At 49.9% G+C, this 24422-nt stretch overlaps 1 long non-coding RNA gene across 1 annotated transcript; it reads left to right on the forward strand.

Moving 5' to 3' along the window:
• The first annotated feature begins 220 nt into the window (after nucleotides 1-220).
• On the forward strand, nucleotides 221-19936 carry LOC112916782 (uncharacterized). The gene is made up of 5 exons (XR_003234359.2): nucleotides 221-872; nucleotides 3161-3351; nucleotides 15021-15199; nucleotides 17244-17441; nucleotides 19411-19936. It is a non-coding gene; the product is annotated as an uncharacterized lncRNA (long non-coding RNA).
• The last annotated feature ends 4486 nt before the right edge of the window (nucleotides 19937-24422 follow it).

The raw sequence follows: 24422 nt of genomic DNA on the forward strand, positions 1-24422 counted from the left end.
CAGCCGGCCCTCCCCGGGGAGCGAGGGGCGGGGGCGGGGGCGGGGGCGGGGCGGAGCCAGCGCCCACGGGGGCCTTCCGCCGGGGCGCCGACGGCGAGGGCAGGGCGCACGGGGCCGTCTGATTGGCTCCCGGCTGAATGGTTGCCGGGAGACGAGTAAATCTCCGGCGGCGGGAAGGGGCGGGGTGGGGAGGGCGGCAGCGCTGCGCAGGCGCAGCAGAGGGGGGCTGGGCCGGCTCGCCCGCGCCTAGCCCGGAGTCCCCGGGACTCTCCACCTTCCGCCAGGCTCCTGCCGCCGCTCCTCCGTGCCTCTTCCTGCCGCGTCCGTCCTGCTCCCTCGCAGGCCTGCTTTTCTCTTGCTTCTCCGGGACCTCCGCCTTGCTCCTCTTCTCTCCGGAGCGGGCAGGGACACCCCGACGCCTGCCTCCCGCGTGTGTTTTGAAGTCTGGACACAGACGAGCAAACAAACAAACAAACAAAACAGCCTGTGGTTTGTGAGCCGAGGAAGCCTTCCCCTTTCCCCCAAGCAAATGGCCTGGAGGCTGGCTCTCTGCCCGCAGGCTGCACCTGCGTGTGGTTAGCGGGTGCGGGCCGCGAGGAGTCCGGTCGCCCAGGCTGAGCACTGCGACCGCTCGGCCGCGCTCCCAAGTGCCGCGTGTACTATATAAGGCGCGAGCGGCGCTTGGACACCGGCCGCCCGTTCCGTAGCAAGCGGCTTGGAGTCCAGGCTCTAAACTCAGATCAGTGTGGGCTGGGATCTCCGCTCACCACCTATCTGTCTGCAAGGCCTTGGGCAACGACTTCCCTCTCCCCGTAAACCTGTTTCCTCACCTGTAGGATGAGGCTAAAACTAGAGCAGCTTCCTAGGCTTATGTAAGTATTGAATAAGAACATGGAAAGCTATTAGTGCAGTGTCTCACGCAAATTGTGTGGCAAGTGTTGCTCCTATCAAATAGTAGCTGTTGTTAGTGATCGATAAACGTTTGCTGAGCTTGTGCCGATCCCCTACTGGGTGGTGGAGAGAAAGGTTACTTCCCAGGTGCGGGATTTCCCTATCCCTCCCCCTTGCGACCCTGCCTGAAATATCCGTGTCTGCCAAGATCTCAAGAGCTCTCTGGGGGCAGGGGGAAGTCTCCGGAAGGTTGATGAGATAGGATATCAGCGTGCCTCCTTGGGGGAAAGCAACAGTGATTCTATTGTTGGACGTGAAATCAGGGTGTATGGTCTGGTTTTTTTTCTCTTCACCCTTTGAGATATACATTCAGGATAGTGCACAAAGCTGGGGTTGCACAATGATGAATTTCTATGTGTGTGTACACTCATGTATCTCCAGCTTCCTCATGCCCCTTCCCATTCCGTGTCCCTCAAGGGTCAACGCTGTTCTGACCTCTATCACCACAGGTTAGTTTTCCAGGGTTTGAACTGGATGTGGATGAATTACATGTCTGTGCATTTTTGTGTCCATCTCCTTTCACTTGACGGTGTGTCTATAATATTCATCCATTTTGTCGGTGTAACAATAGTTCATTCTTTTCCATTGTTGTATATTATTTAATTGTATAAATATTCAATGATTTATATACTCTTCCTACTGGTAGATGTTTGGGTTGCATCAAGTTCTTGTCTATCCTGAATGAAGCTGCTACAAACTATCTTTTTTTTCTAGCTTCATTGAAATGTAGTTGGCAATTAAAAATTAGGTACATTTAAGGCGTACTACATGATGTTTTAATGTACATTGTGAAATGATTACCACAACCAACCTAGCCATTACCTCCCATAGTTACCACGTGTGTATGTGTAGTGCAAATGCTTAATATCAAACTCTCTTTTGCAAATTTCAGTTATATAATACAGTACTATTAATTATAGTCACCGTGGTGTACATTAGATCCCCAGAATTTATTCATCTGGCATAACTGTACCTTTATACCCTCAGGCCTAAATATACAAGATTGGAATTGCAGAATCACAGAGTATATACATATTGAGCTTTAAATGTATTGCAAAATGGTTTACTCAAGTGGTATAACAATTCGTATTCCAATTAGCGATGTGAGATTTCCGGTTGCTCCACATCTTTGCCAGTATTGGTATCATCGGTCTTTTTAATTTAAAAAAGCGAGCGTCTATTGTATTATGATTTACGTTTATTTGTTGATTAGTGATGTTGAGAAATTTCTTAGATGCAACTGGCCATTTGATATCTTTTTAGTGTATTTAGTGCAAGTCTTTTTGTCCATTTGTAGAGAGTTGTCTCTCTTAGTGATCTGTAAGACTTCTTTACACATTCTGGGTATAAGTCCTTGCCCAATATATGCATGACAAATATCTTCTCCCAGTCTGTGATTTTCTTTTCATTCTCTGAATGCTATCTTTTGACAAATAGAAATTCTTAAGTTTAAAGGAGTCTAATTTATTGATCTTATATTTTAGGACTGGGGCTTTCATGTCCTGTTTGAAAAATCATTGCCTGGTTTTAAGGCCGTAGGGATCATTGCCTTTATTCTCTTCTAGGAACTTGATTGCTTTAACTTTCACAGTTAGGTCTATGATTCATCACACATTAATTTGTTGGGCAGCTTGGGGTCGAGATTTATTTTTTCTCATTTGGAATCCAGTTGGCTCAGCACCAATGGCAAACAGTTTTGTTGAATGAATGAATGAATGAATATTTGTTGAATGAAAGATTCATTTAAGAGAATAAAGCAACCAGTTACTTAGAAACCAGAATGTCTAGGGGGAAAAAAAAGGACACTTGATCACAATAAACTTAATGCAAAATTTTATATTACATTGACTCTTGGACCATTTCTATTTTTTCAGTCCCTTGTGGATATCATTAGCAAAAGTAGCCTAAGGTAGAACACAGTTCAGAAATTCTTACCTAGAATTTGCCCTGGCATGGTTTGCTTTTACCTTTGTGTAGGTAAAATTTTGTTCAGCTTCCTGACCAGTAGGTGACTTTGACAACTGGGGGGGGGGGGGGGGGGGCGGGTGTTGGGCAGGGAGAACCAAGAGCCAGAGAAGAAATTAATTATTCATATATGTGTATGTATTTTTTCTTGGTTCCCTTTTTATTCTTGAGGCATTACTTGCCTTTTCTAGAATTTTGTTTCTGATTTTGTTTGTTTGTCCATTTTGTTTCCTAAAATACACAGTGTTCTTTCTACCTCATAAAACTGTGGCATCCAAGAGCTGGAAGGAGTCTCAAGAAGTCATTGCCCATTGGACACGGGACCAGATATTGAAACTGTCTTTCCAAGATTATTGGAGCCTCCTTGCCAAACTCCAGCTTCTGCCAGAACAAACACACCCAACCAAAATGGTTTAAAGACCTTAGCATTCTGAGGTACTTTATCTATACCTACAAAAGCTAAGGAAATGCCAGTGTGCCTTACTTGTGGCCATGACTCTGAAAATGTTTTATGTCCCAACAGAATCTTACTTTAAATAAGACATCCTGTCACCAATTATTTTTGTAAAGCAAACACACACACACACACACACACACAAACAAAACCCCACCTCTAGTTGGTGCTCAGATATCCTCATGTAGTAGTTTCTTAAGTCGTAAGATTTTGTAGTACCTTATCTCGAGATGGATTATTGTGATAAACACTTATTAAACTACCCTCCTCTAAAAATCTTTCTTAAAAAGATTTTTAAGTAAAGGTTTGATTGTGTATACTGACACATAGAGAACTGCACAAGTCATAAAAACTCAGCTCAATGAACTTTCACAAACTGCATACACCTGTGTTGTTAGCATGTAACTCAAGAAGCAAAGGAGCACCACTACGCTGTGGGCCTATTTTAAAACCACCACAGTGGCATTGTCTACATCCTGATGAGTCTTTGGTAAGGCCAAAGCATGACCTGGCTTCCTGCTTCCTACCCAGAAACCATGCCAGTCAATCTCTATCTCTTCGCAGGCTCCCTCAAGCTGATATTTTTTTTTCTTGGGTGTTGCAGAAAGAGAATGAGGTTTGGAGTAAGAAGGTATACGTTCTATTTAGAGCCAACCACAGGAATAATGGATCTGAGACTAGTCAGATTTGATGGGGCAGGGAGGAAAGAGCTGGCTGCATCTTCGGGCAGTGATCTAGCAGACTCAAGCATGACACAGCTCCAGAGACTCTGGGGAACTGAGGCAGCCTGAAAAGAGTAGAGGGGCCCAGAAAGGGGGAGAGGGTGATGGTGGCACTGCCAAAGAAAGGAAGATTCCCAATTTGAGAGGTGCTAACCTCAGCTCTCTGAGCTACTGTCTCTACACACCCTTCCTGCCCAACTCCCTGACGATGTCACTAGGAAAAGGATGGGTTCCTCAGATGGCTGGTACACCCCTGTCAGATGGCTCAACCTCTCTGAGTGTTAGCTTCCAAATCCAAAAATCCAAAAAAAGGATAAGTAACCTCTGCTTAGTGCTGGTATGCCCCGATAAAATGAGGGAGGTGAATGCATAAGAAAACAGTTGTCTTTTAACAATGTTTCTCTCCCTTTGCCAACCATGGTCCCTTGCTCACTTTACTGTCAGGATGGCTTGGCGAGCAGGTCAGATGAGAACAGAGGAGAGGATATTCTCAACACTTTGTTGTGGCTGCCTTCACTTCTGGGGCTCCAGATTTCTTATCTGAGGATTAACGTTTTCAAATCCTCCTTCAGGGAAAAGGGATTCTGTGTAAGTAAATTGTCAGCTGATCATTTCATATCTCCTGTGTGCACTCTGAAGCTGTTTTACCTTCAGATCCTGGATGTCTGTCTCACCAGCTGTTGTAACGCCTGAAATTCCCGGCACTGGAGTCCATGCCTGCTAGGGAAGAGACTCCCACCCTTCCCACAGAGTCAGCCAGGGGAAGAAGATGCCCATTTGCTAGGAACGGCTACCTTGCCTGCCAGCTGTGGTTCTCAGTGTTCAAACATTGATCTCCTGGTCCTCACATCAGCCTGGATTTTTCAGTTGCAGGCATTAAAAAATGACTTTGGAAGATTTAAGCAAAATGGAATTTATTTAAAAGATATTGGGGAACCCACAGCATCAAAAGGCTGGCTGGAGAACTTTGCCATTTGCCTTTGCTACCAGGAACAAAGCTCGAAGATCATCTTGCAGAACCAGTACTGGCCCAGGGAGGATGCCATGAAGTTATTGTAAACATGGCACATGTGGCCACTACTGCCTCTGGAAACTGGACATAACTGCCACCAGCACTATGGCCACAACCCCTTGATAACTGGAGTCTTTGACTCTCTGCTTTTTCCCACCATGAGCTTCTGATTCAAAAATCTGGGTGGGAGCATCTGATTGGCCCAGCCCAGATCATGTGTCCAAGCCCTGGTTGCAAAGATGGCTCAGAAACAGCCTCCATGATCTTTTCAGCTTTAATTCTGGAGAATGGGCTCTACCTCTTAATGTAGGGGATTCTCCAAACAGAGGGAAGATGTTCAGATGCTGGATGGCCAGAACATGTACCTCTTCCTTACAGCCTTTACAGCTACCTCTTGTGCTCAACTGCTTGAATTAACCCTCATCCTTTGACCCATCTAGCTCTGGGACACAGACAAATTTCTGAAGCGTACGAGTTGGAGGACCAGGAAATGGATTCTTGAGAATCTTCAAGGATGGAGGCCATCCAGTTCATGCTATCCTGCCAATATTCTCTGCTCTTGGCCAGGTGACATTTTTCCTCTTCAAAATTCTTAGAACAAGCCGCAAGTGGATATTTGGTAGGAGAATAAAAGGAAAAGAAAAAAAGAAAGAAAGAGGCCTTGAATAACATCTGCCCCCACCCCCATTCCCCACCATGTCTCAGTTTTCATTCCTTTTTTTTTTTTAAGATTTTTAAAAAGATTTTATATATTTATTCATGAGAGACACATAGGGAGAGGGAGGCTCCCTGTAGGGAGCCTGATGTGGGACTCAATCCCTGGACCCAGGGATTACAACCTGAGCTAAAGGCAGACACTTAACCACTGAGCCACCTAGGCGTCCCTCAGTTTGACTCTGTGATGTATTAGCCACAGCTCTGGGCCTCAGTTTACCAGTCTGTTAAGAAAAAAAGAAGAAGGAGGAAGAGGACAACGACGATGATGATGACCTGACCTGACCTAATTTACCTGTACCTTTTGTGACTCTAGCAGTGACATGAAAGAGGTAACGGGTGTGTGGCAGTGCTGCCCAGCACCCATGGGGTTGACTGCATATAATGACAGTGTCCCAGTGCTGGCGCTTGTGTAACAGGCGGATTTACCGAGAGGGGACGACTGTTTGCTCAGCAGCCTAGAAGTCTATAATTAGACTGTCACAACATCAGCAAAAGTACAGGATCAATGTAATCAGAGAAGAAATGGAAAAGAACACAGCATCAGTCAAAGCCTCCAGTGGGTCCCCATGGTTTCCGGAGCACTAATCGCCCAGGCAGATTCAATGTCCCACTTGTGGGTTTCCTCCTGGTGATGACCAGGTTGGTTTAGGCCTCTGCTGACTGCCCCTCTGAACCACCCAGCTCTCTCCACCCTCTTCCTCCCTCCCTCTGCCCACTGAGCCTTCCGGATGACAGCCCAAAAGGGGCAGGACTTATACCCAAAACTTAGTGGCCAAGGCACTTCCATTCCTCACACATATGTGTGTGGGAGTGGAGGAGGGCCAGCTTTTTTGAAATGAGATTCCTGGGGCCTAACCTGGCCCTATTGGGTAGATGCCTTGGAATCTGCATTTAGCACATCCTCAAATGATTCTGTGCATGCTAAAGCGTGCCACAGAAGGCCACCAGGCTGAGCCATCCTTCTTTTCCATGGTAGATTTGTCCTCTTGCTTCTACTGTGTACCTGGCACAGCCCTAGCAGTCAAGATGGCAGCAAGATTGAGGCAGCCAAGGTCAAAGGGCCACCTCAAAGCCAAGGAATGATAATGGGCCTCTTATTTTCTTTTTAATCACATTAAGAATTCCAACCCGCAGACATGTTTATCTCATTAATCCTCATGACATCTGATCGAGGGGGTAATGACCAGTGTGTTTAGTTTCCTTCAACCAAAGTGGATCAGGGCCCAGATCTACCCCCAAAGGATCCAGATCTGAGCGCTTCTAGTCTCCCCTGAGCTTGAACCCTTAGGTAAAAACGACTGGATTTCACAAGTCTGTGTTCCTTTATTTCTTACAATTTTTTTTAACATAAGTAATACATGTTGCATAAAAATCAGAAAATGTAGAGAAGCATAAGGAAGAGATAAATCATTACCAACCACACAGCAACAATCCTGTTAACACTTTGTGTTTATCCTCCCACACCAATGTGTGCATGCTTGTACACACACACACACACACACACAGACACACACACACACACACATGCAGGCAGCTAGGAGAGGGTTACCTGACAGGAGCCGGAGCCTCTAGATAAACAGTGATCTGCTGCCAGCAGGGAGGGAGCCAGAGAAAAACACCTGGCTGCTTGTTCCTGGGTCCTCTGATCTCCTGCCTGTGTCTCCCTGTGGCCCAGCCCAAGCAGAAGGCAGGTTGATTCAGTCCCTAGAAGTCAGCCTTCCTGAGACACAGAGCAGGGAGTTGGAAGGGAAGAGAGAGGGTCTGGATGGGCCAATGGAAGCCATCCAGCGTGCTTTCCTATGTGCACTTTTGGATACCACGATGGGTTTCCAATTTCTAGAGTTCCAGATCTAGAAAATGCCGTGTTCTGTTTTAAGTTAATTCTCTCCTTGGCCACAGCAAACAGATGAACTGTTATTTTGTGGTGCTGCCCTCAACACAGTGAGTTAGGAGCCCTGGCTGCTAGCTCTGACTTCTCTGCTTGCTCATTTGAGACAGATTCAGTGACTCAGTTATTCAGGAAATATGGGCTCCTCCTGAATACAAGACAGTGCTGGGCACCAAGGAGGGGTCAGAGGAGTGGCTGCCGGGAGCTCACAGCTTCACAGGGGCTGAGGGGCACACCATCAGCGTCTATAAACCAGGCAGAGAGGCAAGCCCCAGGAGGATGGCACAAAGGTCTACACTTATACTAGTGACGTATAAGCTCCTATTTTAGGCCAGTAGTGATTTATTTTTATTAATACGTACTATTTGCCATATACTGGTCCTGTTCTAAGTGCCTTATAGGTATTTATGTTATGAGATCTTCCAACAGCTACATAAGGTAAATGCTATTATCGTCACCATTTTGTAGCTGAAGAAACTGAGGCACAAGAAGGTTAAATACTGAAGCAAGAATTTGAACGCAGACAGTCAGATTCAAAGGCCTGTTTTCTCAAAATATCTGTTCTACTACAGTGAGTCCAGGACCCAAAGTATTTTAATAATAATCCTAAGGTGATTTTTGCCTTATGAATTCTCATTCCCTCAGATGTGCAAACTGGAGTTTCCAGAGGCTGCATGACAGTTGTGACATTAGTCTGAGGCTAATGGAATGTGTGCTTTCTCTTCTTATGTCTTAGGGCTTCTTCAGTTTGAATTTCTAATATAGTAAATACCTATAGAAATAACTCATAAATAGAAGTTCTTTGGTGTTCTTAAGGGGATCCTAAAGGGTCCTATAAAAGGGTCTTGAGACCAAAAAGTTTGAGAGCCACTGCATTACTCTTATCCTGGGGGGAGCCGTAAGAGGAAGCGGTCCCATTGGATTCCTGGGTCAGATTTATTACCACTAGTTTGCTTGCCTAAATCATGGGATGGCATAAGGCAGATCTACATCAGAAAATAATAGAGCCCGAAGGAACCCAAAGAAGTCATTTGGCCCATTTTCTTGGCTATGGGACAGATGCCTTCTGGTGGGCTGTGGGTTTCCCCACCCCTAGTTCCCTCATGGACCTGCCTTTGGCCAGGGTGACCCTGCTCATCTTATTCAGAACCCCTGAGCCAAGTCCACGCCAGGTCAGGGCTTGAAATTCTCCAGGGAATTTGAGAGTACTCAGTTTAAAGACAGCCCCAATAATAGTTGTTTGTGAGAGGGAGTGGACATTTAAGGTTTTGCAATTTTCGGTCGGATAGTATAATTTTAATTATCTGTCAAGATTTATAAAACATGATTGCAATATGCCCTAGTTTTTTCGGTATATGAAGTGGGGAGTAAGTAACGGTAATTGCTTTTTAATTAATGGACATTGGGAATTATAGCAAACGAAGTTTAGCTAATCACGGGGAAAGACTACAAGCTAACAGTAGAGATGGTATAAAATCATTGCTATCCCTTACGTAAGAGTGAAAAAATGCAGCCATAAAAAAGGATGAGATCTTGCCGCTTTGTGACATGGATGGACTTAGAAGGTATTAAGTGAAATAAGTCAGACGGAGACAAATATCATGTGATTTCGCTTACAAGTGAAATCTAAAAATCAAAACAAATGAATAAACAAAAGGAGAAACATACCCATAAATACAGAGAACAATATGATGTTTGCCAGAAGAGAAGAAGTCAGGAGTTGGGTGAAATGGGTGAAGGGAAGTGGGAGACCCAGGCTTTCAGTTATGAAGTGAGTAAAAGTCACAAGGATGAAAGGTATAGCGTAGGGAATACAGTCAATGGTATCATAATAGCGTTGTGTGGTGACAGATGGTAGCTACACTCGTGATCACAGCATAAGGTATAGACTTGTTGAATCACTATGTTGTACACCTGAAACTAATGTAACATTGAGAGTCAACTATAATTTTAAAAATAATGAATTTTTTTTAAACTGGAAAGAAAATAGGAAGTGTCTTAGTGAGAATTCCAGGCTGGTGCCCAGTATCCCTTTCTCCTTCCCTGACTGGGGAACTGCCACAATGCATGAGTAGCATTGGTGTGGATGTCCCCAGTGTCTTAATGATGGGTCCAAGGTATCAGGGTACTTTTATCCCTTTGCCTGGGATCATTCAGGGATTGATGGGAAGTTGTCTCAGGGGTTGGAAAAGGGGACTTGGTGAACGTTCATCTCTGTCTGGGTGGGATGATATGTAGATGTGAGTCCCAGAATGGGTGCCATTGTTTCACTGCTTTGAGAGAAGCTAACGTGTCTTGAGACCCACGCACCAGCACGGGTGGGACCAACTCAAGACAACCAGGTCAGAAAGCCACACTGCCACTGAACTTTTCTCTTCAGGAGCCCACAACTTCCTGTGCTTTAGGTAATTTAACTGTATTTTCTGATACTTAGCAGCCAGCAGCATCTAATATCTTTAAATGACTTTTTTTTCCCAATTCACACACTTTAAGGGCTGTCATGTTAACCAAACAATAAATGTCAGGTCTGACAATTTAAGGACAGTTCTGATTTTACACCACCCTTACTAAAGCTGAACTTCCAAATGACACCTCCATGGTCCCAAAGTCCCTCCTGTTTCACCTCACACATCAGCACTTTCTATACTAGACTTGTTTTTCTTCACAAATGAAACTCTCCTTTCCCTGTTTCATTGTGTGGTGACCAAGCATCAGAAATTTTAGCCTCAACAACCAAAGTTTCTCAAGTGTCTAGGAAAACAGAAGCCTAGGAGGGCAGCATCGCATGCATCATAATGCTTAGTGAAGCCAACCTGAGTGCCAGGCCTCTGTAGCAGGACAAGCATGGCAGCATGATAGGCATGATTCACCTGGTGGTTGCAAGGATGGGCTCCCAGATCAGACTGGCTGGGTTCAAGTCCCAGCTCTGCCTGTTTCTCTGGGACCATTATCTGACCTCTCTAAACCTCCTAAGTGTCCTTATCTCAAGATGATAAGATGGTGACAATAAGAGAACCTCTCTCACCTGCATGTCATGAGGATTAAATGAGCTAATTCGTGTATACTCATAAGTGTGTATGGCAAATAAGTTTTCAAAAAATGTTAGCTAGAGATTACCCATCCCTGGACTCAGTATGCTCTCCCGACAAAGGAGGGGATGTCTAGAGGGTCTCCAGGGCCCCTTCCAGCCTGACATGCCCAGAGCTCGCTTATGCACAGCATCCTCAGAAGTGCTGCAGGGGCTGGCTGTCTCCGGGGCCCTCAGGGAGGATGCTGACGTCTGTTTTATGTTGTTGTTGTTGTTTTCAGTATGGAAACCAAAGCAGAGAAACACAGGGCCAGCCTATGCTGATCATCACATAGCACAGGAAGAGCAGGGCCATGGACACAGAGCTCAAGGGTCTCCCCTACTGTGTCATTCTGCCCTCGGGCCCTCAGGATGCTCACCCATAAATGAGGTCACCCTCCCTGTCTCTCCCAGAGACCGTGAAGATTACATTAAAAAAAGAAAAAAAAAACTGACTCAACATCCTACCATGGTGCCTTAGCGATATTCATTTCCTTCCTCTTTCTAGAGCCCAAGGCCACAGGCCACCACAGTAAGGGGTGGGAAAGGGTTCCACCAGAGGTGACAGCAAGAGAAGCTCCCTAGGCTGCAGAAAGCAAGGCTTATTTGAAAGTTGCTGGGGTACCGAGGAGACAGGAACCTCACAGGAGACCTCACGGGAGAGCTGACCTCACAGTGCCTGGCACCTGGCTGGAGAACTAAAACGTTCCAGAGGCTCACTTTTCTCCCTGCCCTCTCAGTGCATATTACTGACCTCTGATCACTAATAAGCCTTAACCCTTTTTTTCTAGAGTCTCTGCCTATGCCCATGTCCCAAACCCCAACTCCTTTGCTATCTAAAATTTAAACTCCCAGAGAGGAAGTCTGGAGACAGGTGGTCACCAGCAACCCACCATGGGTATGCGTTTTCTCTCTGGTGCCTGCTAGTTTAGCCTCCCTGGCTGGACCACATGTGCTCGGCTGCATTCATACGGGTGGGATCACAAGGTCCAGGTGCTCAAGGAACAGCAGAGAGGGGCAGAACCTGGGGCCATCAGCTACGGGTACAATGGGCTTGTCTACAAGCAGCAGTGTGACACAGCCAGATACAAGCAAGGGCTCTTTCCTCCCTCCTTTCTCACGGTCTTGGGCCCATCCATCCCATACCGCAGATTCTTCCCATTGAGCTGGTGCCATCCCCAAAGCAAAGGGATGATTGTGCTAGTAGGGCCTGGGAGCCATGATAGCCTGTCTCCCAAAGGGCTTGTTTTTATATGAAAGAGCCTCAAATAATCATAGGCCTTGCTAGCAGACTGTACAGAGAAGGTTTTGTAACCACGTGGGCCCCAATCTGTACAAATTAGCTAAAGCAGAGGGTGAGCTGCCTTTCATGTCCCAGTCCCCGGGAAGCAGGCTTCTTACTGGGGCTGTGGCATTTAGAAACCTGTTTGGGAGCTGCCCTGCTCACATCCACCTGGAAAAGGTGACACCGCTCCCTCCATCTTGCTGGTGGGGCCTGTGACAGCTTGGATAACTGGAAGTCACAGCGGAAAGGGAGTGACCCCGCTGTAACTGCAGACCAGAAGATGCTCTGGCCATGATGCTGAGTCAGCACAGAGCACCTACTGGGGTACCAGATGGCCCCCTGTAAGGAAAGGGAGGATCTCATCACAGGGTCTGATCAGTCTCAGTGTCAGTTACCTGGGGAAGAGGTGTGTCAATCACACTGGAGACAGGTGGGCTCCTGGGATAGAAGCCCCACCCTGGGGTCCTGACCAAAGGTGCCAAGATAAGGCTAACCATCCATGGGCATTGTTTGTTGCTTTGTGTAGGACTTTGTTCTTCAAACTTCAAGACCGTTGGAACCCTGTTGGGCTACTTGTGGTATATGCCCATGTCCCAAACCCAAAGCCTTCCATTCCAGGAGTCTTTGATTTTGACAAGTACCCCTGATAATTGCGACCCAAATGACCAAGGACCATACCTAAAGAAACCTGGTGTAAGAGGGAGATTTTGGTGTCATGCAGGCCTGGACTCATAGCCCTGCTCTGCCACTTGCTGGCTGTATAGTCTCTGGCAAGCTATTTAATCTCTCTGTGCCTCAGTTTCCTCTTCTGAGAAATGGGGACAGATAATATCCACCTCATGGGTGCACTGAACAGAATAAATGATAAGAGATGCTGCTCTCAGTGCATGGAAATGTGGACGTTGGTGACAGAGTCTGACCAAGAAGCTCACTTGCAGAATTGTATTTGTCAAGGGGCACTTTTTACAGGAATGAATGTTAATTCTAATGTTCCAAAGAAATACCAGCTTAGAAGGTTCCATTCAGCATCTTCACTGATGAGCAAGTCAACCCTAGCGCGCCCCCACCCCCAGCACACTCACACCCTCTTTTTTTTTTTTTTTTTTTTTTTTTGTGCAACTGAACAAGCTGTCTGCCTGGAAGCCCTCAATGGTCCGTTGTTACCACAGCCACCCCCGTGGCCCCAAACAGACTACCTGTCAGCAGGGAGTGTGTTTCCACACTGACATCACAACTGTGCAGACACCTCACTCAGACAGCACAAGGAAGGACTCTTAGATCCTACACTTCTGGTTTTTCAAGTAGTATTCCAAGAACTAGTATCCACCCGTTGGATAAACAGGATATTCTGTGTGGGCAAAGACCTGGGCTCACTGAGAGATGGTACAAATCAGTTGTTTGACTGGTTTTATACACATTAATGCTTGAGGATGGCAGCTTTGTACAGAGCACCTGGCAACCCCCAAACTCTGCTAAGCATAATTTAATCTTCGAAGATTAGAAAGTTACTTTAAAATCTTCCTTTTTAATAGTTACATTTTAGGCTAAACCAGCTTCTACCTCAATAAGCTCACAGCCCTGGCAAACATCCAAGAATTATGTCTGTTCCACCCCAAACAAGCTGAAGACCTTGGTGGGATTACTTCTAAGACTTGGGGCTCCCAACCACACTGGGAGGGGGTCCCATGCCCCTCTAGCCTATAGTCTGTATGTCTGGGTGAGGGAAGTGGCCTTCATGTTTCTGTAGAATGATGGCTGGTCTTGCTTCTAGTGTCACGGGCCAGAGGGCAGTGAGAACGCATCCCCACTGCCAATGACCCAATACAAAATACGTTTCTATTTGTTTTGCACTGAACAAATTCCCCAGGTCAGCCACCCGAGCAGAGCAGAGTTGGTGGTAATGGAGAAAGCCCAAGAGGAGAACATAGTTCTCAGTGCTAAGAACCTTAGCCAAGTCTTCGTAACTCCAGGACAGGCCAAGAAAAAGCGGACAGCTCCTCCAGGCACCCACTTCTCTGGCCTGCCCCTTGCCTTTTGCCACTGCATTGATGAGAGTCCCCACTTGTCTCACATGGTGTGGAAAAGACACAGCTCTGAGGGGTGGCTGAGCAAGCAGGTGTCTGCACGACCCACCATGCCCCTCCCCTGGCACATGTCCAAAAGAGTGAGGCTAGCTTTACGCTGGCCGTCATTTCCAAGGTGGCATTGAGCACTGTCAGCCAGAGGGCTGAGGCTTGTTGCTTCCTCTGCCGGCCCTCCCTGGGTCCCTAGTCACACTGATGCAAGGAAAGGTTCTGCTTGGGGATCACAGAGCTTTGGAGCAAAGCTGACCTGATCTTCTGTTGGGTTGGCCTCGTCTCCACACTTGTCCTTGTGCCTCTTTTCTTCCTGGCTGGACCTGGCCATGGCCGTGGCGAGGTAGCAGCTAAAAGGCAGAGAGGCTGCCGAAGGCAGTGACAGCAATGTTCAGAGCAGTAGCTCTGATGATTAAGTGCTCACTACATGTCAGGAGCTGTACCCAAGGGCTGTTTCCTTGGCATGATCTTTTGTTTGGAAAAACTGAGGCAAGAGAAGTGAAGTGACTTGTCAAAGCCACAAGGCTAGCGAGCTGGGGAGAAAAGATTCAGGTTCACATCTCAGAGCTGCCCACTGTCGAGGATCAATGCTTTTCTAGGATTTTTGAGGGCGGGGGGCATCCTTCAGATCCCTGGGAAGCTCTGGGTCCACCCCCTTTCCACCTCCTTTCTTGGAGTTCTGTGGCCTGAGAAGATTTCTCTTTTGAGAATTTTCCGCTAATTGTCCATGGCCACCTGTTATGTTCCTTTTCAACTGAGGGGCTTGAGTACGATACCCTCAGCTTGGAGTTTTGGAAATGCTCCCCGCATTGTCCTCTGGGGGGGCAGGGGGTTCTGGTGCTTAAAGATCATTTCTTGAATCCCCCTCCTGTCTTCTAAATCAGAATCTGAAGCAGCCAGAGGAGCTCTTTGTACACCCTGAGCAGAGGCAACAGAGCACCAGCTTGAAGGTGGAAAGCCTGGGGCCTTATGTGAAACTCAGCCAGCTGTGGAACCTCCCCGGACCTCCCCTGTAACACAGAGCCACTAACTGCCTCAGCTGGACCATGGCTTTACCGGGAAGGTAAAATGTGATCATGGTTGTGACAGCTTTTTGATTAATTTTAATAACCAGCTAGCATGTACTGAACTTTCAGGCTAAGGACCCAACAAGCATCAACTCCGTGCTTTTAGATGTGCAGAAGGATGTGCAGAGCCACTCAGGGATGGCCCGAGAACCCACCACGCAGAAGCAGCAGGGCCCAGGCTTGCTCTTGGTTCTGCTTGAGTCAAGGCTGTTGACTCCCTTTCCAAGTGTTGGTGTCAGCCACGTGCACCGTGGAGATGAGCGTGTGGGGCAAGCCCTTGTTCCAGAAAGCAGGGCGGAGCTCAGATGCTCTGCAGAAGCCTGAGGGCCACCCCGCTGACAAGGGAGCCTAAGAAACATCTCCTGCCCATACGGCCGCCGCTTCAGTCACCAAGCCTGCCTGCGCCACTGCTCTGCCTGCAGGCAGGGAGCACCAGGTGACTCAAATCCTCAGCCAAACCTGAAGGCAGTAGTTTCATCTGCTGCCTCAGCCAAGCGTTTTGTGTGAAGTGCTCCCAAGGAGCAGGGGAGACACCAGATTGCAGCACAGGCCCTGGCTGCAGCCCTGCCCCCTGCCCTGTTGTCTCCAGCCCCCAGCTCCCCCCGGCTGAGTCCAGTCCATGACTGGCACGCCTTGGGGTTTCAGTCCCCAGGAAGGGGCTCAGCAACCTTCCTGAGAACCCAGACACAGGCCAGCGGTGTCCCCAGGCGCCACTCGGACCTGCTGCAACCCTCCCCTCTACAACTGAGCTCTTGTACATCCATCTTCAATCATGGTCCTTCTAGGGCTGCCAGCTTGTAGGATTAACGTTATTATTTTCTTAATCATAATAATGGTTACAAGAGAGTGTTACTACTTAACCCAGGACTGACTGCATGTTGGGTACCATGCTGTGCCCTCTGCCAGTATTACCTTAGGGGATCACTGTAACAAGGACATTATTGTTCCTGTGGGACACATAAGGAAACTGAGGTGCAGAGAGATTGAGTGGTTAGCCAGGTTCAGCCAGCTGGTAAGCGACAGAGCTGGGAAGTGATCACAGGCCAAGCCTATGCCCCACTGACGTGGCCACCATCCTATGCTCTTGGTCTGATCACCTGCCCCCTGCTCCTGCCTCTACCATTTCTCAGCCCTCCAAGAAGCCAGGCTGTGGCATCTGTAGAGAAGCTCTGAGTCCCCCCTTCCTGGACTGGGCTGCTTCTCCACTCTACCAGCAAGGCTGGCCATTGCCTTGCCAGGCCTCCGAGCTGTCCATTCTCACTCCACCTGCTTCCTACTCCCCTCAAGTCTGCCTCTGTCCTTAGCCAGGCCTGGTGTATTTCCAAAGGCTCCCTATCTGTCTCTCGACTTTCAGGTTTCTCATGCTTCCATCTGTTCTGCCCGTGACTGCCAAAGGCCTCCTCTTGAATCATTCACATTCCTCCTCCCTCAGCAAGACCTCCCAGCCACTGGCTGCAGGTTACAGGGGCAGGCCAGACCTTTGGGCCTCACAGTTTAACCCGAACCCCCTTCAGCCTGTCTCCCACCACCTCCCTCTCTAATCTGGCCTGGCCCACCTCCTTCTTGCTCCTCCTAAGTACCTCATGGTTTTCTTCTCCATTCACGTCGAAGCACAGGGTGCTCGCTTAGTCACCGAAAAATATTTATTGAACACCTACTATGTGTGCTGTGCATCGTGTCAGGCAGTGTGGTGGTCACAAAGCCTCACACCTGCCATGTGGAGTTTACAGATTAGCCGAGGAGACAGACTGGTGTCTTTGAGGAACTGAAAAGCCTGGGTGGTGGTGTAGGGTGGGGCTGGGGAGTGTGGCTGGAAAGAAAGTTGAGGACGTCAGCGGGGGCCGGGTCATGCAGGCGCTTGCAGGCTACACAGAGGGTTCCATGTGACTTCTGGTGCAACAGAAAGCTCTGGTGGGTCTTAAGCAAGGAAGTGGCATGATCCAATTCCACAAATACTGTTGTTGTTATTGAACCATCCTCGGGTTCCAGGCCGATCTCTCCACCAGAAGGAGAGCTCATGTCTCTTTCCTCTGTCTGCAGAGTCTGGGCCACAGGAGGAAAATAGGACTGGTGGTGGTGTGCCGTGGTGATGATGAGTGACACTCCACAGTGGCCCTGACCAAATGTCATCCCCACCAAGGAGCAGCGTGGTGAAGCCACATGGAAAATGGTGCAGGACAAACCACGTGCAAGGGGCAGCGTCTGTAGCAGGACTCACAGATGCCCTGGAAGGGAAGGGTGAGTGAAACTTCGAGGAGGAGCCAGAATGGTTGAGCGGGCACTTGGGTAGGGGATGGATGGTGGAGGGCTCTGGCTAGGGGGCGATGGGGACATGCAAGAGGAACCGCCCCACTACAGGGGTGGCATGTGTCGAGCAGCAGGAGGAGAGAGCTGGGCTGGCCTGAAGTGGGAGAGACAGTGGCGCTCCTGAATTGTGGACCTGGCCCGATGCAGTGGGGGCGCTGTCAGGTGGCTACGAGGTCCGCTACGGCCAGCCTGCATGCCCAGTAGAGCCACCTCCAACTGTTCCTTACCTCCCAGTTGCCATGCTGCGGGTCGTGTGACCATGCAGCCCTGGCCATAAATAACCAGTTGATCCGAGGCTTGGCACCTGAGCTCAAGAAAGCCACACACAGAGGCTGGTAGCCACATGAGGCCACCAGCGACCTGTGAGGTGGTCCGGAACAGAACTCCGTCCAGCTAGGACCAGGTGCCAGACAGAAAGAACTGCCCCAGCCAGATCGTCTTGGGGGTTTTCGTAGCAGCCACACAGAGACGGCCCCCATCAGCAGAACGCAGCAGAGCTCGGAGACCCAGGGACGGTGAGCAGAAGCAGAAGCCACAAAGCACCAGACACCATGCGCGAGCCGGAGCAAACGAGATGGAGAGGAGGGGAGAGGGACTGGGGTGGCGGGCTCGGAGCAGGGGCCGAGAGAGCCGAGTTGCCAGGATGATGCAGACCCAGGAGCAGGAGGAGATGGCGTGGCCTCTGAGGACCACAGACCGCTGTGCTGAGCAGTGAGGAGCCAAGAGGCTGTTCTCCACAAGGCCTGTCCCACACATCCTGCCAGCAATGCCTGAGGACGCCCGCGTGGACCTCTAGTCCTTGCACCCCCAAAACACCCACCACGAGGACAGAGGGGCTGTGAGCTGCCGTGAGCTGGGTGGGGGGTTGGAGCGCTGCTGGGGCACAGAGACGGCTTTCCCCGGGCCCTCTGCGACAGTCACCCGGAGCCACCACGCTGATCTGCTTGCAAAGTCTTCAGAGCAGGGAGAGCCTGCAGGCTCTGGGTGGTAAATTGCAGGGTCGGCGACCACAGAAAGCCACAGGAAAATTCTCGTCAGGGCCAGGAACAGACACAAGGGGAGAGAGGCTGTGGATGGCTCCCTGGAGGGGAGGAAAGATAGAAACAGCCAACGCTCAGCTAGATGGTACGGAAAGAAAATGAAGAAGTGATGGAACAAATGTCTAGAATCCCCAAGTGGGATAGCTGGCAGGGAGAAAGGGAACTGTGTGACCAGATGTTTGCTTTGCCTCCTGGAATGGAAAGCACTCCAAATGGAAAACTTTCCCGGACCAGTGAGGTCAGCTCTGGGAGCAACCCCTCTTCCAAAAGCAAGATGGCGGCATCCGCCAGACCCTCTGTGCCCAGTTGGGAGAACTGCTGGGACCAGAGGGCAGGCAACCGCAGGCCCTCCTGCTCCGGTCCCCCTCGGAGGAAAACCTCAGACAGGAGCCAGACAAAGTGTGGCAACAGAACATTTGCTCCCCAAGCTTACAGACCTGGCTCTGGAAGGAGGACCCACGGGAAGGGAGCCACATCCAACCGGAGGCCAGGAAATGTTTCCCTTGGTCTGTGGCAGGGGCTAATGTTGGCATGCTTCCTTCTTGTCCACAACTGGATGGCACAAGTGAAAGCAAACAAAACAGAAGCCAATGCAAAGGGCTTCTTGGGCTCCCTCAATGAGAACAACCCAGAGATCAAGGCCAGGAACAAGTGAGGAGCTCCCAGGGTGGGGTGGGGTGAGGCGACCCTGTGGAAAACCTGGCTAGCTCCAGAGACCTGCTAAGTATCACAATGTCTTATGGAAATGAAGGGCAGACAATATGGAGGGTTCCTCATGTTTTGTGTGTGTGCATGTGTTTTGTCGACTTCAATCCCTTCCTTGACTTCAGCTTCTAAGACTTGGCTCTTTCCTTCTCCAGTAGGTCATGGGACACCTCCTTGGAGACCCTTCTTCTTAAGACCGTCTGTATGTGTCAGTTCAGCTGTGGTAACAAGCAGTCCCAAAGTCTTAAGGGATCACAATGACAACAAACATTTCTTTCTCACTCACATCACACGTGGGTGACTGTCACCTATGGCTCCTGGGGCTTTCTTTGTATCATGACTTCCTATTCCAGAGAAGCGGTAGGAGCTGCCCCATTTGGGTCAGCAGGTACAGTGGTGGAAGCTCTCGCCGATGCATGGTAAAGCTTCTGCTGACACCTGGAACATACTGGCACATTCATTCATATTCCATGGGCCTCGTCATGTCACACGATCGAGCCCAAAGTCGGTAAGGTGAAAATATGTTACTCTCAATGGGAGGAGGCCATGGACACTCTCTGCCTCCCTTCCTAGAGGGGCTTTGACAGCTCAGCAGCCTCCTCTATGCAAGCTGGGTTTGTTCTAACAATATTGTGAAATAATAGCAAATGCAACAGTAATAAACATTCCCTGGCCCCTGTCTTTGTGTCGGGTGTTTTATAGGCATTATTGGAGTTAGTTACACAGCAACCCTCTGAGGTAGAGACCACTGTGAGCCCTGTTTTGCATACAACATAAAAAACAGGCTACAAGGCACACAGCTGGGAAGGGTCAGGGCTGGGCTGGGATCTGCTCTGGGAGCCACTAAAGCCTGTCCTTCTAACCCGGGCCCTCCACGGCTGCTTCCTATGAGGCCAGGGCTGGATGAGGGACAGATGAACAAACTGAGGCTCAGAAAGGCGACTTGACTTGGCCAAAGATAATGTATCACAAACAGAACTAAAATACCAATATCCTGGCCTTTTTCTAACCACCTCGCTGGCCCCCCTGTTTTCTGGGGGCTCCCAAGCATTCCTGTCTTCCTCAATCTCTCCCCCAGGCCTGGCCTGGGAATCCAGCACTTGGAAGCCTGGAGCTCCCTACCCCCCCCCCCGCCACCCGCCCTGGAGCCGGTCCAAGTGAGCCCTCAGGGACTGTCCCCAGCCCATCTGTCTGTCTTTCCCCTGACAGGCATCCCAGGGTGGTGAGAAAGCCAGGGCCTGGGGATCAGCCCACCCACTCTCGAGTCCCAGCTTGGTCACTGATGCCTTCTGGGAGATTCCTCTCTATGACATTAGTGCTTAGGTAGGGGGTTGTGTCCACCACTGAGTAACCAGCTTTGCTTGCTTTCCTTTTTCCTTTTTTTTTTTTTTTTTTTTAAGATTTTATTTATTCATGAGAGACACACAGAGAGGCAGAGACACAGGCAGAGGGAGAAGCGGGCTCCCTGCAGGGAGCCTGACGTGGGAATCTATCCCAGGACCCCGGGATGACGCCCTGAGCCGAAGGCAGACAGTCAACCGCTAAGCCCCCCAGGTGCCTCCCAGGCTTGCTCTCCCCTTTCAGCTCCTCCACTCTACATCCCAATGCGTCTCTTGGGTTAAAGCACTCATGTTCATCTCCTTCACTTCCCCCCATCCCTGCAGCTCCCCTTCTGGGGTTGGGGGGACTTCCACTGCCCACTCAGACAGGTCCAGGCCAGGTACAAGAGGAAGGGGGAACACATTCTCATCCACACGTCACTGAAGAACCAATGGGCTGGTTCTCTGTACTCTCCTCCTGGACACACACACAGGTGTACAAACATGCACACATGTGTGTGCACATGTACCCACACACATGTCCCATGAACATATGTATACATGAAGCACAAATACATATATACATGCATGCAGGAACAGCTCACACGCACATGTACACATGCATATATACACACGTGCACACCAAAACCCACACTTGCACACATATACAGACACGGCACACATGCACACGTCCATACATGAACACATATATGCGCAAACACACATACACACCGAGGCACATAGACCCATGTGTATATGTACATGCAAACCCGCAGGCACAGATACACACATGTATCCATGCACACATATACAAGTAAACACACACGTAAATACACACACACAGGCACAGTCACACAGCCACTGATGGGGTGTGGCTAGCGGAGCATGTAGCTGCCTGTACACCCACTTCCTCCCACGGAGGGGGAGCACCCTCCCAGAGGCAGGGACTTCTTCACAGGCACAGATCACCCACATGAAGTGTGCACTGGCGGTCAGGCCCTTCCCCAGGCCCAGCCTGCCGGCAGGGGAGCAAGGCCCCGAGAGCCATAGTTGCTAACACATGGCACTCACAACACTCACAACATAGACTCTTTGTGTATCAGCCCGCTTTATATTCACAGTCACCCAGTAACCCAGTGAGACACCTATTCTCTTGTTTTTCCAAATGGGGAAGCGGAGGCCCAGGAGGCCATCGGTCAGTGGTCCCGCAGTGGGCGATGGAGTCTGCTTTACGCAGCACAACCCGGCTGACACCCCAGAGCTTCTGGCCCCGGGTTGCCTCGCTCTGCTACCTGGCCCGGATGCCTGGTGTCTGACTGCTGGGCAGTTTACAAGGCAGGGATGAGGGTGGGGAAGACGACTGGAAGGGCAGTGGGGGTACTCTGTTCGTGACCTCTCCTGCTTCCCAGGCACCGGCTATGAAGGACCCACAGTTCCTGAGGATGGAGACCAGCATCTGAACAGGCCGGATGCCTGGTTTCTTTGGCGAGTTTGCTCACATTCTCCTGGCTGTGCTTTTTTGGGCTTGATTTAAGTTTAATTCCAGCCGGAATGACTGGAAATACCAAGTATTTCACTAGGATTAATGCCTGACTGGAAGAGCCAACTGCCTCCACCGCAACCAGGTACCATGGACCTAGGAGGATCGTTAATCCCAAGGAAATCTCTATGACTCAGCTCCGGGTGGCTTCTGAGCTCCAGGAGGGCCAACCCAATTTTCAGATGCCCTGGCCTCTACTTAGAGGGGGGAGGGGGAGGGTGGAACAGGATGGCTTAGCTTCCAGCAGCCCTGTTCTCCCTGCCACTACCTCTGAACCGGCCCACCCCCCAGCAGCAAACACTGGAGGACAAGTGGGGTGCAGAGGGGTGGCGGGCAGGCAGTGTAGACACAACTCCGTTTTCTCTCTCTGTACCCTAGGGAGAAGGTGGCATTGTGCAGGGGTCGGGGGTGCAGCTCCTGGCCCCACCGCCTCTTATAGTTTCTCGGCCTGGCCGGGTTGGGTACGTGCCCTGCACTGTGGTTTCTCATCTTGAAGAAGCGGTGGTAATTAGCAGCACCTCCCATGAAGAGCTGGTGTGAAGATTAGGTGAGGCAGTGTTTTCAAAACCCATAGCAGAGTGCCTGGCACATGGGAAGCCCCAAATAAGATGAAGTATTGGTGTGAAACAGTAGGCTTGTCACACTGGCCAAGGCTTCAACACTCTGTGGAAGAAAACAATCCAGCATGAAATGCCTCCTTGATTAGGCTGGTTTTGCTCCCTACTTGTGCTCTCTGAACCCCCACCCTGCTGCCCCGGGGATGGCATCCTTAACTGGTGCCTTCACCCCACCCCCTGGGCATAGCCCCATAGAAGGTAGAGAAGCTACCCTGGCTCTTATGCCTTATTCTGCCCAGCCACCCTGCTGGTACCAGGTGCCCTCCAAAGTCAGGGAGTCCTTCCCTGAGCCCCACTTAGTGACTAGGGAGCCGTGGGAGAGATTTTCCTTTCTCCTCTACCTAGCTCCACAGCTGGGGTCCTGCCACCAACAGACAGATCCCCACTCGTTCCCTGGGCATCTGCCTCCTCCTGGGGTTCCTGCCCTGCTGCTGCTGGAGCAGCTCTAGAGCTCGCTGTATGGCTACGAAAGTCCTGCAGTGCCTCGCACCCAGTACCAGATCATCTCAGATGGGGCACACCCAGAGCAAGCCAAGGGAGTTAGAGGGAAAGAGAAGAGGTCATGGAGAAAGCAGGGCGTGATGCAGGATGCCCAGTCAGACTAGTATGAGGCTACAAAGCAATCGTGGAAGAATTGTCCACCCTGTTCCCCAAGATGAACACTTCTCCCAGGAATCACTCCTGGTCACCCAAGCAACCCAGAAAGTACTTTATCAGTGATTATAGCTCTGTACCCATCAAGTACCTTCAGACCTCCCAGGCCCTGCAGAAACTATTCCTTCTGCTAAAATGCCTGCCAACCTTCCCTGCTATGGCCCATGAGTGAACTCCAATTTATCCTCAAAACCCAACTGGAATGCCACCTCCTCCAGGAGGCTTTCCCTGAACACTCCCTTCCATAGTCAATCACACCCTCTTGTGGTATCTCACAGTACATTTTGCATCTGTGTATCTCTCCAAGTTGTGGTTTATTGGGCCGAGAGTGTGTCTCATCCATCTCTATATCCCCAGCTCCTGTCACAGAGTTTGACACTCAGGGAAAGCTCAGCTAAAATTCATTAAAATGAAAAGCAACAACAGCACCTTTCGGCTAATCGTTCACACACCTCCTCCTGGCAAAGCATCTCCCAGCCCAAGCCCTCTGTGCGGCTGGACATCTAATTGGGCATCAAGACAAGGCCCCAAACATAACACGGCCTCAGGATGCGTCCACCTTCAGGAAAGGGGAGTCAGAAGCTGCCAGAGGGGTTCACAAGTCATCCCCTGGTGTCCTGCGTGAGGAGGATCTGAAGTGCCAGAAGCACGAAGAATGAACACGCAGAGTGGGGCCAGCGCTGAGACGTCGGCACTTGCAGGCTGGGAGTAACAGGAAGAGCTGCCCTGGAGGAGAAAGGGAGCCCTCTTTTGAGTCTCTCCTCTCTGATCCACTGCCCCAGGCTCAATCTCAGTCCCGGTCACCTCCCACCTGGTGTCCAGTCTCCAGCCTCTGGGGCTGTTGCTCTTCCAGACCTACCCCCACATGCACCCAGTCCCTGTTAACATGTAAATAGGACACTGTTTAAGACTCTCCCCTATCACACCCTCTCCAGGAGGCAGCTCCCAGGAATGAGGCAGGGGGTCGAATGCACTTGAACTCCCGGCCTGGCAGACTTAACACCCTTTACTCGCCTCTCCAGCTGCCTCTCATCACT

This window comes from Vulpes vulpes, chromosome 8, assembly GCF_048418805.1.
Source record: "Vulpes vulpes isolate BD-2025 chromosome 8, VulVul3, whole genome shotgun sequence".
In the NCBI taxonomy this organism is placed as follows: Eukaryota; Metazoa; Chordata; class Mammalia; order Carnivora; family Canidae; genus Vulpes; species Vulpes vulpes.